This window comes from Ochotona curzoniae, unplaced genomic scaffold (genome assembly GCF_017591425.1).
Source record: "Ochotona curzoniae isolate NIBS_2020 unplaced genomic scaffold, NIBS_Ocur_1.0 scaffold_2453, whole genome shotgun sequence".
Lineage (NCBI taxonomy): Eukaryota > Metazoa > Chordata > Mammalia > Lagomorpha > Ochotonidae > Ochotona > Ochotona curzoniae.
Window position 1 is genome coordinate 4,406,031 of NW_024467094.1, and position 17,273 is coordinate 4,423,303.

The window sequence follows — 17,273 nt, forward strand, 5'->3', positions numbered from 1 at the left end:
ATAAAAACATCTTCTATACATTATAAAACAAAAAGTTTTTAGCATTAAAACTTGGTAAAAATCCTTACAAAAGAAATCCAGAAATACAAAAATACAAATAGTAAAGACAAATGAGGAAAAAAAACATATGAAAAGGCACTAAACCTTCATTCATGTGAAACGGGAAATGTTTGGTGGCATTAGTTATATTACGTACATTAGATATATTCACACCTTATACATATACATGTACAAGCATTACACACATGAAGGCTAATCAAAAATTTCACAGAAAGGGAGAACTTCCTCATCCCATTTCTCCATGAACTTTTTCGAAGACCCCTCCAACAATGATTAAATGAAAGAATCACTGTTAAAATAAACTGTCGGTGAGAAGGCAAATCAGTGTAACTTTCCTGGAGAGGGGCTTGGCAAGAATATTTTCAGAATGAGTTATGTTCCTCCTTATCCTGAAAGCTTGTCTTTAGGAATTTTCTATAAATGAAGGATTACTCCCAGACCTGAGAGCTAGTCGAATTTGCTGTGCTGAACTTGGAAAAGTGTGCAGGACTGCTCACTCTCTCGCTTCTTTCTTCCTTTTCTATGTCTGACTGTTATTCAATACATGTGCCACTACTGTATCTGGGAAGTAAGCAGGCTGTCTTCTGGTTTCTGCGTTCAAAATTGTCGGAATGTGTGCCATGTGGAAACTATCCAGTATCTCATCCACACCCGATTCAGAATTTGGGATTTCTTCCCAATGGTGCTTAATCGCTGTTGCAGGAATTACAATTTCACAATGTTGGGATAGAATGAACCTATTTTATACGTGGGATGATGGCTGCTTGAGGGTCAGAAGGCGGACTGTAATGGTCTGAATGGTGGCCCGAAAAGAAACTCGGTCCTTAACCCTGGAGCCTTTGGCTGCTACTACGTAAGGCTGCTAACTACGTATGGCAAAATGTTCTGAAGAAAAGATGAAGGTAGCCGCTGTGCAACCATAAACGTCAATGAGCCCAAACCCTGTGCACTCCCCAAATAAAAAGCCTGTCATGTGGCACGTGTCTGAAACCCATTAGCTCATCGCCTGTGATCTCTGTTTGCAGGGAAACTGAGTAAAGCCCAACATCAAACAGAGAACTACATACAACACAGCGTGAGCCATGGTGAAAACTGTCTAACAAAAACAGCAAAACTGCTTGATTCTGCAGAAGCCCAATTCAAGGCAACCAAAAAAACGAACCTTTTGGAGGCAAATATAGGACTACAACTAAAACCTGCATAAGCTGTTTCCGTAAAAATAAATATTTGCATCTAATACATGGATACCCAGACACGGGATGGGGAGTGAAAGACACTGTCTCTCATCTCTGTATTCACATTTACACAAGAAACAAATTGGGAGCTAAAGGCCATTTCCTCCATACACACAGACACACACAGCTTAACAGAATATGATTAGCAAACACACATCAGACTGAAACACTCTCCAATCTTCAGAAACGACTGCAGGACCTTGGAGCCAGTCCAAACGCATATTCTTTTTTTTTTTTTTTAAGATTTATTTATTTATTGGAAAGTCAGATGTACAGAGAGGAGGAGAGACAGAGAGGAAGATCTTCCGTCCCATGATTCACTCCCCAAGTGAGTGCAACGGCCGATGCTATGCTGATCTGAAGCCAGGATCCAGGAATTTTTCCGGGCATTCCACACAGGTGCAGGGTCCCAAAGCTCTAGGCTGTCCTCGACTGCTTTCCCAGGCCACAAGCAGGGAAAGCTGGATGGGAAGTGGCGCTGCCAGGATTAGAATCGGGGCCCATCTGGGATCCTGGCACATTCAAGGCGAGGACTTTAGCCGCTAGGCCACACCGCTGAGCCCCAAATGCATATTCTGATGGTTCAGCAGCAAAATACCTTAGGAGACTGCGTGAAAGTTCAAAGCCTCTCCAAGAGAGGTGTCCAGGGCTCACAGGAAGACCAAGCGAACACAGCCTGTCCTTCTCTGTGCACACCAGCTCTCCCAAAGATGCTCAGCTTAAGACGAACTCATACAGCAGTGCTGAAGAGGAGAGGGAGGGTCCCACAGCCAGTGCACATCGCAAGGCCCTTTCTGCCATCTTCTCGGGTCATTGAAATGGTGCCTCCACTCACTTCACTCCCGTGAGTATCAGATTCGGTATCACCACTGCTCGTGCTTTGCTTTACTTCCATCTTTCTTAGAAGCCCCACCCTCCAAAAGATCAAACCCATGGGGTCAGTAGTTTGGTACAGTGGGTTAAGCTGCTGCTTGAAATGCTGGCCATCTCACAAGTCAAGAACCAGCTACTCTGCTTCCAATCCAGCTCCCTGCCAATGTGCCGGGAAGGCTAAGTGCTTGGATCCCTGTCATTGAAATGGGAATCAGGAGGAGTTACTGCCTCCTGCTTTGGGCCTGGCCCAGTACTGGTCATTACAGTCTTTTGGGGAGGGAATCAGCAGGTGGAAGATCTCTCTTACCCTCTACTTTTCTCATCTCCATGTCTCTGTACCTCTATTCACCTTCTCTCTCCCTCCCCTGTCCCCTCTTCTCCCTTCCATCACTCTGACTTTAAATGAATAAATAAATAAATCTTCTTACTGTTGTTGAATCTCTGCGTTAGATGAGGCATGTGGTGCAGTGGGTAAACCACCAATTGGAACAGAATGTCTGAGTTGGAATCCTGGCTATGCGCTGATCCCAGCTTCCTGCTCACGTGCACCCTGAGGCAGCACGCCATGACTTAAGCACTTGGGTCCCTACCAGCCATATGAGACCTGGATTGATCTGGGGTTCCCATCTTCAGGCTGGCCCGATTTCGGCTCTTGTGGGCATTTGGTAAAGTGAAGCAGCAGTTAACAAGATTTCTTTTTCAGCCTTTGAAACAAAACTGATTAATTTTAAAAGAAAGCTGTCTTGATGCCCAGTGCTATTCAAACACAATTTTCACGTCATCTGCATACAATGTCATCCACAAAATTCACATGAGAAAAAAAGCACTCCAATGCATGGAATTGTTAGGGATACAAAGAATTATTATTCTGAAGAACAGGGATTTGGCCAAGCACATGCACATTTATTCAGGCCTCAGAATATCTTTTGCTGTAACTCTGAGCAACCCACAGAGCCACACAATGCTGAAGAAAGACATCTTCCAGCTGTATTTAGCTTTAAATGATACGATAAGTAGTCCTGACTAGTCTCCATCCACTAGCTTCTCCGTTTTCTTTCTATTGGAAAGTCAGATTTACAGAGAGGAGGAGAGACAGAGAGGAAGATCTCCTCCCAACGATTCACTCCCCAAGCGGCAGCAACAGCCAGTGCTGTGCTGATCACAAGCCATAACCAGGAGTCTCTTTAGGTTTCCCAGGTGGGTGCAGGGTCCCAAGGCTTTGGACCATCCTAAACTGCTTTCCCCGGCCACAAGCAGGGAGCTGGATGGGAAGCGGGGCCGCCAGGATTAGAACCAGTGTCCATATGGGATCCCACTACATGCAACATGAGGACTTTACCCATTAGGCTACCGCACTATGCCCCAGCCACTAACTTGTTAAGCAACAGAAACTCTTGACTTCACGTTCCAGTTTGGTTCAATCTTGTGGCCAAGAACTCCATCGGGAGCAGTCAGAGCGGGCCACTCAACTATGGACTCTGTGTAATCTACGTCACCAGAGACATGGAAGTGCTTCTATCCCCATAAAGTCTGCTTATGTTGGATCTGCCTTGCCACTCCCCCTAAATTTAATCAAACTACCATAATCAAACTGCTCTAAATTTTTATCTACCTTGATTCACCTGTAGCTTTTTAAAGCATCTGCAGCATGGCTCCAAATATTCATAACAATACATGGAGGATGCTGGGCAGGATAGGCCTTACAGTCTCATTTCTTCCCTGGCTCTCACTTTCAAAACAGTAAGTTTACCCAAAATTATTATCTTAATTGTCTTTAATCACTGGCTACCCAATTAATTACAATTCTGACTATGCAACTTCATACTTGCACAACTGCACAAATAAAGATGATAAAAAAAAAAGAACTTGAATTTCCTTCCTTTTCTCTCTAAACAAGTATAGGGATGAGGGAACGTCATGTTTCTTAAGCTCAAGAGAAAAGCAGCATTGGAACTGGAAGAATTCTATCCAAGCACTGTAGTACCAGGCAGGCCATGTAGCCTTATCATAAAGGTGGCTGCCGCTCGGAGCTGACTCTGCCTTTATTGCCCCATCCCTGCTCCAACCTTTGATGCAGAAGGGTAAGCAACTGCCAAAAATTCATAAAACCACAAACCTCCTCTTCAAGAAAACACACTATTCATGCATGCAGCGGAGCATCTGGAAAACTAAACTGTTCTCGGTGCAAGAAAGAAACACACTTTGGTGTGTAAACTGGAGCTTTGGGCAGCCTGATGCAATATTCAAATAACAACAGGTGCAAAGAAAGTTTTCAACGATACGTGAGTTGTGGTGGCAGCAGGCAGGAGATAAGACAGACAAGGAGCCTGCCCCATCCACTAGGCGTTTAGGTAGGCATTCCACCAAAATGAAAAAGACCTGTGACAGCACCAGGTTAAAGGTTGCGAATGAAGAAGACAACTACCTTTTCTAGATGCTAACTGATCCCAAGTAAAATCCCAGTAAAGGTAAGGTGGAAGACGCGCCTGTGATCCAACAATCCCACAGTTGTAAAAAATCCGGATAAAATCTGGGAGAACTGTTGCACTGACGATGATTAAATACGCCATGGCTGGCAAGCAGTAGTTATAAAAAAAAAAAAAAAGTAGCAACTACCGGAATATTAAAACTGAAGAATCAAACCGGGAAGAAAAAAAGATGATCTGAAAGCTTTTAGACCAACAAAACATATTAGCATCAAGGAAAGAGATAAATTCAGCTTGCTCTGTACAATCATTTCAATGACTATTGTCAATTAAAGGTAGTATCCTGGACCAGGCATCTCAACCAAACTTAATCAGAAAAAGGCAAGTTAGAGCGCAGTCAGCCAGCTGTCTGGGTTTTAACTTTATCTCTGCTACTTACAAATCACTTCCTCATGGACAACTCACCTCATGTCTCCGTCGCAGCCCCTAAACCTGCAGGATTAGATGAGCATCGCCTTCCTCAAAGGCTTGTCGTGAGGAACAAATGAGTTTCTAGATCGAACAGTTCCAGCTACGTAGTCACACATGCTTCCCCAGCTCTGTTATCCATGATGGTATTGACAATGATGCATTGGTACATGACAGGTCTGGGACCAAGGACGTAGTAGGAGATCCCTAACTGCCACGTTTGCTGAATCTTAACCATCCCCCCCATCTGGCAAGCTTGGGCGTCAGACTCCATCGCCAAGAAAGCAATCAACATCATTCACGCTTAGCGTGGCCAGGCTACGGCTGATAATCCTGACTTCCTTCCATGACTGCAACGGCTTCTGTAACCTGGGAGATCAAAAACTCCGTTCTCGCGTCAGTTCTTGAAGAGGTACTGCTTTGACGCCAAAGGCTTCACAGCTCCTACCAGATTCTTCCTGATCCCGGACAGAGGCAAAAGCCACACTCTGCCTGTTGTACACCACGTTTTACCATCGGGCTCTTGTTCAGTTAACAAAACTCTTCCGGGAGAATATGACAGGCCCCTTCAAAGAAGGAAAATGAAAATGCGCGCTCATCTGAATCACAGCAAACTAGGGAGTTTTTCAGTGTCGTGGAATGAAACTGGGAAAAGGCCTTAGAATCCTGCAAACCCACTAGTGCAGGCTCATCATTCTTCCCGTCTGTTTAACTCTGCCACCGATGAGTCCCCCTCTGACCACGACTGCTTCTCTATCAATGACGCATTCTGTCATCATCACAGGAGCTCACACACAGCCAGACCTCTGAGTTACCAATTAATTAAAGCCAGGACAGCGCTGCTTTTGGGCAGACTCAGGACCAGATATGCCTGCTGCCAGTAAGCAAATAAGCACTTCCTCGGAGACACTAGAAATTCCTCTGGCCAAGTCCTGATTAATTCACCCCTTTCAGAGGAATAGGCTTTTCCAGGAAGGCACGCCTGTGGTTAGCAAAATGGCACAAATGCCAGAACTTTATTGAGAAATCGGACTGGGGATGCTTGTCCATGTTAGTCATGTAACGGCTCAAACAGATTTTCTTTAGCAGAATTTCGCTTTGGATTGTCACAGTCCCTAGTTCTCCTGAAAGGACCTAGCATTTATTGAGAGGCAAAAACAACACACTTTTGTTGGAAATACATAGCTCAGACTGGGGGAGAGAATTTTGTTAAGAGCCTTACTTATAAACAAAGAACATAAACATGTAATTAGCAAAGAAAGAAAACAAATTATTGTTATTTAAAAATCATCAAATCATCCCAGCTGTACAAAAAAACAAATTGAAGCACAATGGATGCCTTAATACCATACATAAACAAAATTCTCAGACCTAGTTTAATCATGGTTTGAGGAAGCCAAGTCACCTCTCTGGAACGTATCCCAGCTGTACTTTTCATTTTTGCAGTTTGCTAGTTAATATCTGCCTTCCCCATCACAGCCCTGTTATTAGCCAGGAGGACAGAAACTATTCTTCGTACTTGCCTCAGTGCCTACAATGAGCCTGACACATACAGCTTTTAACATTTCCTCGGTAAACAGATGCACACGGGCGAATGAATGAAATGCTGCGAGCAGCGTTAAACCAGTCCATATCACGAATCATGGTAACTTTTTCCAACTGACTAAGAGACTATCATTTTAATCTAATAGCATGTCGGAGAACTTACGCACACATGTCATACACTCACATCAGTCATTCTCTCAATGCCACTTCTGTTAATCCAAGGTGCTACAATCCCACGTGATTTGTCCTTCACTTTTGCTATTCCTGTGCTTCACTGTCTTACACTAAGCATTTACTATTTCTGTTTTAAACATAACTCCCTTGACATGTAAAAAAAAAAAAAAAAAAGCTTTTACTCTGAAGGGGCCCAAAACTGGGATGAGAGAATAAGGTTAAGAATGGCCTTAAAAATACAAATCATATACTTGCTAAAACAATCTGGGCATTTCCATACACCTGTTAACTTCTACTATTTCCCAGAGGGATCCCTTCAAGATTTTTAGATACATATGCTAGTTAAATTGGACAATATTTTAATTGCTAACAAAATAGGAATAGCCTACTCAACATAATCCCCAACCCTCAATTCTACACGCCAGTGGTCGTACAAGCTGACTTTATGAGAATCCGAGGGTTTCCCACGGTTGTACCACGGACTTGAGAAGGTTGCATATGGGACTTGCAACCTCAGAAGCTTTCACATGCATGTCCAGAAGGTGGCTGCCAACACTTTCCTATGTCCCATCCCAGACTTAGGAGACAGCAGGAGGGATGTTAGTAAGTGAATCCTGAAGGTGTCCCAGCTCATTTAAACCACTTTCACACCACCATCTTTCACAATTCCAAGTAAGAAAAGCCGGCCTGCCCTGGTCCACACCTGCATTAATTCTGTTTCCACATAGAGGCACTATTGTTCCACATGGCGGGGAGGGCTCTCTCCAGGAAGAAGGGACCGCACAGCACAGCAAGGGCCAGCAGAGGCAGGAAGCACTTTAAATTCATATCATACCTAAGACTCCATCACATCCACAGGGTACCTGTGTTTGCAAACCTCAAATGTATGACTATTTCAGCAGGGTATCCTGCAGAGAAAATGAGACACAAACCCAGCACCGATTAACACCAAGAGTATTTCCTACAATACAATAATCCTCCATAACGGGCAGACAGGCCATTGCGGTGACTTCTGTCTCCTCATCAGACGCTCCAACACTCTTCACGATCACCTCAAAGACAGGAACTACTGTCTTACCAGGACCAACAGCAAGATGCTGGAAAACCATTTACATCACCAGGATGCGCACTTGAAAGCTGACTTTCAACTACGTAAACAACAGCAAGAATAAAATTAAATTTTAAAGGAAAGCAGTCTTTCTAATGGCACAGGAAACACAAAATACAAATTTACGGAAGTTCCAGTGGAAGTCAGGGCTGAAAACAGACCCAACCCAGCAATTGCAACCACCAGCTGATTGGGGTGATGGACTGTGCCAGGCCCTGTGCTTGCTAGTACATACAGAATCTGGTCTGGGAACACCTCAGACAAAGTTTTTTTGAGGATCTCCCCAACCGAACTGCAGGACTCAGAAGCCTAACCCTGAAAAGACAGAAGACAGAACAAGTCAATCAACCACCTCAGCTATATGCTGGCAGTGAAAAACTGGGCAAACCGAGACTCTGTGATGGACTATGTCAATCACTGGATTCTTTAGCGACCTCATCGTGCTTGGAGTGGCGAGACTGGCAGCGATTCATAACTGGTGAACTATCAAACCACTTGCGCAAGAATCTCGGAGCATGCCCCACTACTGGGACCCGGGTTGCGTTGGGAGACTGAGTGGGGCTTCTCCCTTTATCTCCCCCAACACCTCAGATACATAAAGGAAACAGTATGGAAATAATAGTCTTACCCACTTTCCCATAGCCCTTGAACCTTTTTACCCTAATTAACTATGTAAAGATTGACAAAAACAAAATTCAAAAAACTTATGGAAGTTCTAAGACTTGTTCTGATCTCCCTCAACATAGCATAGTTCCCGCTCTCCTGAGAAGGAAGAAGTATGGCTCACTTGAACTCCAGCAAGAAACCTTAACTTCTGGGCCCAGCACAATAGCGTAGCAGTTAAGGCCCTTGACTTGAACGTGCCAGGATCCCATATGGGCACCAGTTCTAATCCCAGCAGCAAAACTTCCCAACCAGCTCCCTGCTTGTGGCCTGGGAAAGCAGTCAAGGACAACCCAAAGCCTTGGCACCCTGCACCCACATGGGAGACCCAGAAGAGGCTCCTGGCTCCAGGCTTCAGATCGGCTCAGATCAGCTCAGCTCTGGCTGTTGCAGTCACTTGGGGAGTGAGTCATCCGATGGAAGATCTTCCTCTCTGTCTCTCAACTTCTCTGTATATCTGACTTTGCAATACAGAATAAAATAAATCTTCAAAAAAAATGTTAACCTGACTCAAATGAAATAATTCAGACAAATTAACAGGCCAACATCATTAGGTGAAAGGCTCATGGGGAATTTTATTCTGTATGCATTAGAGCTGCACCTAAGCCCACCGACAGATGCTAACAAGAACTATAACCAGGGCCCAGCACGGTGGCACAGTGGTTAAGGTCCTCGCTTTGCACATCCGGGATCCCATATGGGCACTGGTTCTAATCCCGCAGCCCCGCTTCCCATCCAGCTCCCTGCCTGTGGCCTGGGAAAGCAGTCGAGGATGGCCCAAGGCTTTGGGACCCTGCACCCGCGTGGGATACCAGGAAGAGGCTCCTAACTTCGGATTGGCTCAGATCTAGTTGTTGCGGCTGCTTGGGGAGTGAATCCTAGGACGGAAGATCCTCTCTGTCTCTCCTCTTTGCCTTTCCAATAAAAATAAAATAAATCTTTAAAAAAAATAATAAAAATAATTTTTTTTAAAAAAAAAGAACTATAACCAAAAATCATGTGACCCCCCCCTCACTGCTACACCAGGGCACACACAATACCACTTATGAAGTGCTCTGGTCAAAATATCAGCCACCATCTAAGCCAGCTTACAGAGCTAACTGCCAGTTTATACAAAATACAAGGCACAGACGGACAGATTAAACATCACTGAGCTGGTTTCTCAACAAATACATGGCAAAAAAAGAGCAGAAGGAACTGTAGCAGGAAAAACTTGAGATGTATCAGCAAAATATGTGCATAAATCTTGTTGAGATACTGACTTCAATAAATTAACAACAAAGATGGCATTTATAAAGTCATATAAAGATGCCATTCATGGGAAAATATAAACATTAAATAGCCATCTGACAATACTGCTTTATTCATTTACTGATATAATAGATTATGTATCTAAGATTCCTTATTGCTTCTAGGATATATGACTGGCCTTTTTTTTTTTAAAGATTTTTATTTATTTTTATTGGCAAGTGATATATACAGAGAGGAGAGACAGAGAGGAAGATCTTCCATCTGATGATTCACTCCTCAAACAGCTGCAACAACTAGAGCTGTGCCAATCGAAGCCAGGAGCCTCTTCTGGGTCTCCCATGTGGGTGCAGGGTCCCAAGGCTTTGGGTTGTCCTTGACTGCTTTCCCAGGCCACAAGCAGGGAGCTGGATGGGAAGCATCCAGCCACTGGGATTATAACCAGCTTCCATATGGGACCCTGGCCGCGTTCAAGGCGAGGACTTTAACTGCTACGCTATTGTGCTGGGCATTTATGTAGGTAAATAATACAAAATTTGCTTCACAACATTTTGGTTCAGCAGGCGGAGTGCAGAGAAACAAATGTAGACCAATCATACACTGGTAATTACTGATGGTATGTAATGTGTGCATGGTGGATGCATTATTCAACCCTGTTTCTGTGTATGATCCAAAGATCTTCTCACTAAACGTTTCTAACAGTTAAATGAGATTCTTTCCTTGACCGCTTCCAAAAAGTACAGGGATTGGAGGAACCCACATTTTCTGCTAAAGGCCATCAACTTGGTCTTGAGTCAGCCATATACAAGTATGCTCTCAAGCCCACCTGCAGCGACTCCCATTTCCTGACCTACTCATCCTGGTCAGCCATCCCCAGGCAATCCCAAAGCAATTCACTCCTTGCTTCTGGGAGGCCAGCAGAGTATTTATTTTTATTAAATATCTTCCCCAGGTCACCTGGCTTCAGAGCCACAAGAACGAGACTTTCCACTTGAATGTTCAGTAGAGTTTATTGGAAAACATTATGAAACTCTCTAGAGACAAAATTAGAATTGATAAAACGGTAGGCCCAATTCTCACGTACTAAGTGAAGACTCATCAGGGGCCAGGTGGTTTAGCAAAATGATTGCTGTTAGTGCCCACCGCCCTCGGGATTGCCCCATTCTGCCACGTGCTGGCTAAGTAACACGGAAACTTCACTTCATCTACAACAACTGCTATGCCTGCATGAGGATTAGCGGAGTAGATCTCAAGTGCTTCAAACACAGTTAGGCATACAGTTTAAAAGCTATTCTTTCTGCTACAGAGCCTCTATACGTTGTCAATTTGTCGAAGGACATAAGCTTCTTGGAGTGGGCTCTAAATTTACCTCATCTTCCAGGGACCCTGGGCCTATTATGGTTGGCAATACCAACATCTATACACAGATATGCAATGACATTTATGCCCGTTTACTTATCTTTATAAGGTTTATATTGACAGGGGTGGAAATACGCTACTATACACCTAATCTTTATTTCTGATTTCCATGTACTTTGCAATTTCTGTGAGAATGAAAACTAGAAATCAGAAGTTCCTTTAAATGCACCTTTGTATTGAGACATTTTGTCCCAATCTGGAAAATCATCATAAAACCACAAAGTGAGAATTCAAGCATTTACTATGCCTTATTGGAAAACCAGAATGCTAAATTTTGAGTTACACTGAAAATCCCTTTACCTGGAGCTTGGGCTGGGGATACTGGCAAACCACTGTGCGTAATTTCTACTCTGTATCTGCTCAGCCTTGAGAGGAAGTGTCACATGTCCATCTGTTGCTAGGAGGGAAGTTCAACAAACACTTAAATGGAAACTTTCCGCAACACAGGAAAGCACTTTTTGTTTTCTTATCTGAGAATACTACACCTTAAGTGTCTACAGGTTACTTTGAAGGAATGATAGCTATTAGAAACATTCCTTCTAGCAACAAAAATCTTCAGCAAGAACATATTTCTACCACTTCCAGAAGCAAAAGAGGTAACATTCTGAATGCGGTGGTAAAGGGGGATGGGTGACCCGTGAGAGGCCCCAGCTACTGTGACTGTTCTTCCCAGCTTCCACCAGTATAGACACTGATTTTTCTAAACAGATAGTCTTTCCATTGTCAATTATCTTGCCTCCCCCCATCCCCAGACAGTAATGGCCACACTGGATTGTCAACCTGGCTTATGCCCAATCAGCCAAAGTCTCATCTATCAGCCAACTTCATCATTTATTCAAATTGATGTGAATCATACATCTCTAGTGTCAGCAAAGGTGCTCGTTTTGTCTTATAGGATTACCGAAAAACTGAGTTTGCTCATTTCCATGTGATAAACTTTTTATTACTCTTTGCAGACTCTGTTACAAATAATCAGCTAAATTATCTATGCTGTCAGTTTTTGTTTTTAAGATTTATTTATTTTTATTGCAAAGTCTATAGATATACAGAGACGATGAGAGACAGAGAGGAAGATCTTCAGTCTTATGATTCACTCCCCAAGTGATTGCAATGGCCGGTGCTGCGCCAAACCAAAGCCAGGAGCCAGGAACTTCTTCCGGGTCTCCCACGTGGGTACAGGGTCCCAAGATTTTTGGCTGTCCTCGACTGCTTTCCCAGGCCACAAGCAGGGAGCTGGATGGGAAGTAGAGCTGCTAGGATTAGAACCGGCACCCATATGGGATCCTGGAATGTTCAAGATGAGGACTTTAGCTGCTAGCCCACCGTGCTGGGCCCAATGCTCTTAGTTTATAAATGCAAGAAGATTTCCTTATACTATACCTCCACTACTTACTTTCCCTAGATTCAATAAAACCAACATATTTTTAGACATTTCTTACCAGGTCAGTTCACTCATTAGTATTTTCTTATGGGGCCAATACCATGGTTCAACTAGCTAATCCTCCTGCAAGCTCCAGCATCCCATATGGGCACTGGTTCGTGTCACAGCTGCTCTACTCCCCATCCAGCTTCCTGCTTATGGCCTGGGAAAGAAGTGGAGCATGGCCGAAAAGCATTGGGACCCTGCACCCACAAGGGAGACCAAGAAAAAACTCCAGGCTCCAGGCTTTGGACTGGCCCAGCTCTGGCCATCGTAGCCATTTAAGGGGGTGAACTAGAGTACAAAAGATTCCTTCTCTACTCTCTCTCTTTCTCGCTCTGTCATATAGTTGTGCCTTTCAAATAAAAATAAATCTTCCAAAAAGAAAGAATTGTGATTCTCCTTAATTATTTCCTGCTTATCATTACCTTAAATTGGTTTAAAACCAAAAAAAAAGATGCCCCTACTTAAAAAGCATAGTTCCACAATGAAATCAGATCAGTTACTAGGATGGCTAATACACCAATAGTGCAATGTCACCCAATACAACTGCCACCTGCAGTCTAATTTCAATGACTGACCTCAAGAGTAACAGTCAGCCCTGGCACACACCATTGTCTAAATAAAGATTCTGTTGCTATGCAAACACTACCAAGTGAGACAATTCTTACAAGCCACAAAATGTATTTACAGTACAAAAGCTAAAGCTACATAAATTCACCACCATCAAGACATTTCCTTAAACTCCTAAGACTCTTCACTTATAAGTTGATAATGTATTGTAATACAGGAGGAAAAGAGGCTAAAAGTGCCCATTTGTGAAAACAAATTATTAAAAGATCATTACCAAATTCCTAACTACTCTCACATACTGATTAACCTAAGAATCTGTTAGAATTTCTATGCCCAGAGATCAATAATGGACGATAATTCTCATCAAAACCAAACAAACAAAAAAACACAGGGAGTTGACAACACAGAGGAAGATTTGATGTCCATAAAACCACTTCTAGACTGTTTGACATATCCTCATCTCCTCCCTAATCAATTTTATAAAGCAAGCAAATCATATTCTAAAGATCTATGTTTGAGAGTTCATAAAGCCAACGAGATTTATGAATCTACAATTCAACCTTCATTATAAATTATAAAAACACCTTTACACATATAAATGCATTTTCTCCACATTATAAATAATAATCCACCTTCTCATGTTTACGAATGGAAAGGCATCTTCCCCCTACAGAGCCTTACATTCAGAGTTTAGAAAGATTCAATGAACCAACAGCAGTACATGAAATGTAACATGCTGTTTTAAATAAAAATAAAACAAAATTATCAAAGGATGCAAAAGCTGAAAACCGTGAAAAAGAAGACCAAGAGATACAGGGTGGATTTTAATCTTATATTAAACCTGATTTATACAGAAATCTGGTTCCCAAATCCAACATGTAATCTCACACTATTTGCAATGTAAATGCACCACGTCTCCAATACAAACTCCACTAACTCATAAAAGACAATTGTCATAAACCTATAAGAATACAGCCAGACCACGATGTAAGTAACAAAAACTGCAAAAACTGAACAATGGAATATGATGAGACTTTCGGAGCTTCCATTAGCCATCAAAATCAGCTTACAGTAAATCTTGTTTGTGATGAAGAACTGAGCATCTGGATAAGCACTCCTCAAACTTCTTTGATAACAATATCTAATTTTATTCCCTCTGCCCCATCCCCTCTGCTTTGAAGTTAGTTTTACTGAATTAATTCTAAGTTTTTCCAAGAATTGTAAAACACTCTCAGAACAAAAATAAGGCTCCTGGGACGGGCCTGGCGCAGTAGACTAGTGATAAATCCTCACCTTGCTTGTGCCAGGATCCCACGCGGGCACTGGTTCATGTCCAAGCTGCTGCACTGCCCATCCAGATCCCTGCTTACAGTCTGGGAAAGCAGTAGAGGATGGCCCCAAGGATTGGGATCCTGCACCCATCTGGGAGACCCAAAAGATGCTCCTGGCTTCAAATAAGTTAGCATCAGCTATTGAAGCCATGTGGGGAGCGAACCAGCAGATGGAAGATCTTTTTCACTTTCTCTCTGTAAATCTGCCTTTCCAATAAAAAATAAATTAATCTTACACACACACACACACAAAAAAATCCCGGCACTAGCATATGCCCCAATAGGAAAGAAACCACTCCTTTGATCATGTCAAGCCTTTTTTTTTCCTTTAAAAGAAATAAATGATTACTTTTACCAAGGTTAATTAATGTCTAGAGCAAGTTGGAAGACCAAGTGTAAACACTATAAAATTACATTTTCGTGGTTAAGTCATACAGACCAGGGCCAGCGAGGTGATGGAGCAGGCTAATTCTCCCCTTACGAGGCCAGTATCCCATAAGGGTGCCAGGTCAAGTCCCAGCTGTTCCACTTCTTATCCAGCTCCCTGCTAATGGCTGGAGAAAGTAGTGAAAGATGGCCCAAGGGCTTAGGCTCTTTCATCCACTGGGAGACCCAGAAGCAGGGCCTGGCTCCCAGCTTTGGATCAGCCTAGCTCCGGCTGGCTGTTGCAGCCACTTCGGGAGCAAACCAACAGATAGAAGCACTCTCTCCTCTCTCTCTCTGCATCTCCCTCTAAAACTCTGACTTTCAAGTAAAATAAAGAAATACTTCAACGCAAACAAACAAGAAAAAGGCATGCAAATCACAGGAGAGGAACAGCTACCATATGAATAGACAGTGAACGCCTATCTCAAGGCAGCTCCAGCGGCTTCTGAGGTCCCAGGCATTCCTTGTCAGATCCTTCCATGCATATCAAAATAGCACCAATTCCATCGCAACAGCAAAGGGCAAAACCATGTAAAAAACTCCAGACACTGTTAATCCCTCCACAAGGCTAATTATATACAATTCTAAACTTAATATCTTCGACCTAATGTATTGTTTCACACCTACAATAGCATAAAGTCAGGGGGAAAAAAAGAGCAATAGGGTGAATACAATCTTAAATTTTAAGTTTTGCCTTAGACTTAATATCAATATATGAAAGACATATTAAAGACATACTTGATGTCAAAGTATAAATGAAAGATTAAAAAGTAACATCAAAATATGAGGCTGGTGCGGTGGCATAGAAGGTTAAGCCTCAGCCTTGGTGCCAGCATCCCAGAGGAGTGACACTTCAAATCAGGGCTGCTCCACTTCCGATCCAGCTCCCTGCTAACGTGCTTGAAAGCAGTGGATAATGACCGATAGCTTCGAACTGGCCCAGCTATGCCCACTTTGGTCAGTTAGAGAGTGAATCAACACATGCACAATCTCTCTTCCCTGTCTCTCCTTCTCTGCAACTCTGCCATCCAATTTTTTTTTTAAGATGTATTTTATTTTATTGGAAAGGCAGATATACAGAGAGGAGAGACAGAGAGGAAGATCTTCCATCCGATGTTTCACTCCCCAAGTGAGCACAACGGCCGATGCTATGCCAGTCCGAAGCCAGGATCCAGGAACTTCTTCCGGGTCTTCCTCACAGGTGCAGGGTCCCAAGGCTTTGGGCCGTCCTCGACTGCTTTCCCAGGCCACAAGCAGGGAGCTGGATGGGAAGTGGAGCTGCCGGGACTAGAACCGGCGCCCATATGGGATCCCAGCATGTTCAAGGTGAGGACTTTAGCTGCTAGGCCACGTCGCTGGGCCCTGCCATCCAAATTTATAAATAAATAAATAAAAGGTGGCATATATAGAAGGTGTAACTTCATTACATATGAACCTGTATCATTCATGTATATATAACTATTCACATTTAAATTAATTTTAAGTTAAATGATAACTATTTTAAATTAAAACTTGCTTAAAATAAATCTCAAAATCTGCTTGAACCCTGTAACTTTGCCTTTCGGTATAAATCGTCTTCTAGGTTCAAGAAGATGGGTGCCCTAACAGAATGCTCAGGAAACACACACAAAGAAAAGAAGAAACAGTTTAGTTGTGAAGAAAAAATATGTTAAATGTAACGTAAGAACTTTGAATACAGTTAGATACTATTTGCACCACAATATTAAAAGTGAACTTTCTTCAATTTGGGATTTAACTTATGATTATCTCTGAATACCTTTATATATATAACTAACTATATATCATTCTATTTCAAGTGAAAACCAGAAAAAAAATTTAATATTTTCTTATTTTGGGGCCTGGCACTGTGGCCTAGTGGCTAAAGTCCTCGCCTTGAACGCCCGGGATCCCATATGGTTGCCAGTTCTAATCCCGGCAGCCCTGCTTCCCATCCAGCTCCCTGCTTGTGGCCCGGGAAAGCAGTCGAGGACGGCCCAAACCTTTGGGACCCTGCACCTGCGTGGGAAACCCAGAGGAGGCTCCTGGCTCCTGGCTTTGGATCGGCACAGCTCCAGTCATTGCAGTCATTTGGGGAGTGAATCATTGGACGGAAGATCTTCCTCTCTGTCTCTCCTCTTCCCTATATATCTGACTTTGCAATAAAACTAAATAAATCTTTAAAAAAAGATTTTCTTATTTTTACTGGAAAGGCATATATACAGAGAGAGATACAGACAGATCTTCCATCTGTTGATTCACTCCCCAAGTGGCTGCAACAGCCAGAGCTGAGCCGATCTGAAGCCA

The 17,273-nt window shown here is 43.0% G+C and overlaps 1 protein-coding gene across 2 annotated transcripts in view; it reads right to left on the reverse strand.

Annotated features, from left to right (window-relative positions):
• MAP2K4 (mitogen-activated protein kinase kinase 4) overlaps nucleotides 1-17,273 on the reverse strand; it is a 99,924-nt gene that overhangs the window by 70,501 nt on the left and 12,150 nt on the right. The gene's annotated exons all lie outside the window — the stretch shown is intronic.